Below are 2,693 nucleotides of genomic sequence, written 5' to 3' on the forward strand. Positions count from 1 at the left end.
CTGGACAGTAACAAGAACTGCTGTGATTCATAGTTATGAGTTACAACACTCTCATGGATATTGCTCAAAAGAGTGGGAATAACTGAAAACAATATTTAAATCCAAAAGAAGTGTTGAGTTTTTGTTTAATGTTGTGGTCTGCAGTGGTGTTCTGAATAAAATAAGTAAGAAACCAAGTTTTTTCTTTTTATGTTAAATCTGTGTTTTGTTTTAATTTGACTGATTTCATTTCATTTCATTTTTGTGTTGTATTGGCAAACATTAGAGTGAATAAATGTCTTTACTGAGTGAAATCTACAGCTGGGTACAACTGTGAAGTGTAAAAGTTGGGAGACTATGAAAAATAACATTTTAACTTTGTTACATGCATGTCCTCTACGATTTTATATCTTAAGTGGAACACTTGTTTTGTTGTGTGGTTTCTTTTTTGTTGGGCAACATGGTGGTGTGGTGGTTACCACCATTGTGTCACAGCAAGAAGGTCCTGGTTGAAATCCGCTGGCCACCTGGGACCTCCCAGTGTGGAACTTGTATGTCCTCACTGTGTCTGCATAGGTTATTTCTGGATAGTCCAGCTTCCTCCAACAGTCCAAAGGTGTGCATGTTAGACTAACTGGTGATTCTAAATGAGCTGGAGGTGTGAATGGTTGTCTGTCTCTCTGTGTTAGCCCTGCGACAGATTGGGAGCATGTCCAGTTTGTACCCTGCCTCTTGCCCTATAAAAGCAGGGATAAGCTCCAGCCTTGCCATAATCTTGGATTGGTTGAATATAAAAAGATCCAATGATGTTTGTTTAGAAAAACATCAACAAGGAAACCTCAGTTAGTCACATCGGTGCCATTGAATGTGAATTTTACCAACCGAAGGCACCTGATCTGTCACACACACATATATGCACAAACACAAATCCAAATGTCTTGATGCATGCTCAATCATCCAGGTAAGTAAATCCCAAAAGGTTGATTCTGTTCATCTGGACGTGGCTTTTTCAGTGAGAGAAATGTTTCGTTACTCATCCAAGTGACTTCTTCAGTCTCAGATGACTAGAGGTTTCTCCAACCTTATAAACAGTACTGACTGAAACTAGCACCACTGGGTGCACCACAATGGGCTGTGAGGTCAGTTCCTTGATCATTAATATGCAAATTCTCATGATCATTGATTAACAACTACTGATCAAAGCCCATTGATCAAAGAAGATTGATCACTGATCAAAGGCCACTGATCAATGGTCATGAGTACCATTCACAGAGAGTTGGGGAATGGCTGCAATCACAGCATTGTAAGATGGCGAAAGCTGTACTCATGGGCCCCCTCTCCTCAATTCACAGATGGTCTTTCCCTTTTCATGTAAATGGCCTCCTTCACTCGACGCTCAAACCGGCGTTCCTCCGTGTCCAGGATGGTACATCCTCATCATTGACAGACTGTCCACTGGCCTGTAGGTGTAAACAGACTGTGGAGTTCTGGCCTGACGAGTTAGCTCTTCTGTGTTGTGCCATCCACTTCACCAGAGGTTGTTTGGTTTCCCCCGATGTATAAATCCTGGCAATCCTCCTGGCACTTAACAACATACACTATATCACTCTGTTTGTGTCGGGGGACCTGATCCTTGGGGTGGACCATTTTTTGGTGCAGCGTGTTTTAGGTTTCAAAAGCCACAGAGACGCGGTGTTTAGAAAAAATGGGTCTTAACTGTTCTGATGCTCCTGACACATACGGGATCCCCGTCTGTGATCCCCACAGACACAGCTTCCTGCTGCTTCCTTGGCTGCTGTGTCTGTGGTCCCCACAGACAACCTGGACAGTTAGGAACGCTGGTTAGAGCGGGGAGTCAAGGAGGCCATTGACATGAAAAGGGAACGACCATCTCTGAATCCCGGCCGCGGATAAGCAGAAGAAGATGGATGGATTTAATAGTAACAGATAGTATAGGTCTTAGGAGACTTCCAGGATGCTTCCTAGGTGAGGTATTTTGGGCATGTCCTATTGGGAGGAGGCCTTGTGGTAGACCCAGGACACGCTGGAGAGATTATATCTCTCAGCTGGGCTAGGCATTCCATGGTGTTCCCCTGGATTAACTGGAGGAGGTGGCTGGGGAGAGGGAGGTCTGAGCTTCTCTGCTTCGCCCATGACTTGGCTAAAGGTAAGTGGAAGAAAATGAATGGATGGATGGATAGATGGAGTAAAGCCCACACTAACCCCTAATCTAAACATCATGGTCATGTTGTGAAACCTCAAGCTGAGTATTGTTTGCCTTGGCCATCTTGATGTTTGGAAAGCAGATGTGTTGAGCAAGGGGTGGATCTGACCGAAGAATGATGGACACCATACATTCTTATCAGTCATACAGTAAAACATATCCTGTTTTCTTGCCCTTTTTTAACTGGGGAGACCATTATTGAAAAAATGAGCTTCATGTTGTATTCCATAAGATTTGAAATTAGTGACTGATAAATAAACTCATTATGTTAGAGTTTACTGAGGTCAAAGGGAAAAGACAAGGGTTGTTTTAATATAAACTTGTGTCTAAAGACATTTCTTGTTCTAAATGGAAGACTTGTCCTCTGTTGGTGATTTAAAAGAATGCAGATTTAAGGTTTGGCTGTCTTCTCAGTTCTCCATGGTTATCAACCTGCTTGCACAGCACAGAAGAAAGGAGGAGGGGATGCTGTAATACTACTGATTGAGAC

The sequence above is a fragment of the Oreochromis aureus genome, linkage group 14 (genome assembly GCF_013358895.1).
Source record: "Oreochromis aureus strain Israel breed Guangdong linkage group 14, ZZ_aureus, whole genome shotgun sequence".
NCBI classification, from domain to species: Eukaryota; Metazoa; Chordata; class Actinopteri; order Cichliformes; family Cichlidae; genus Oreochromis; species Oreochromis aureus.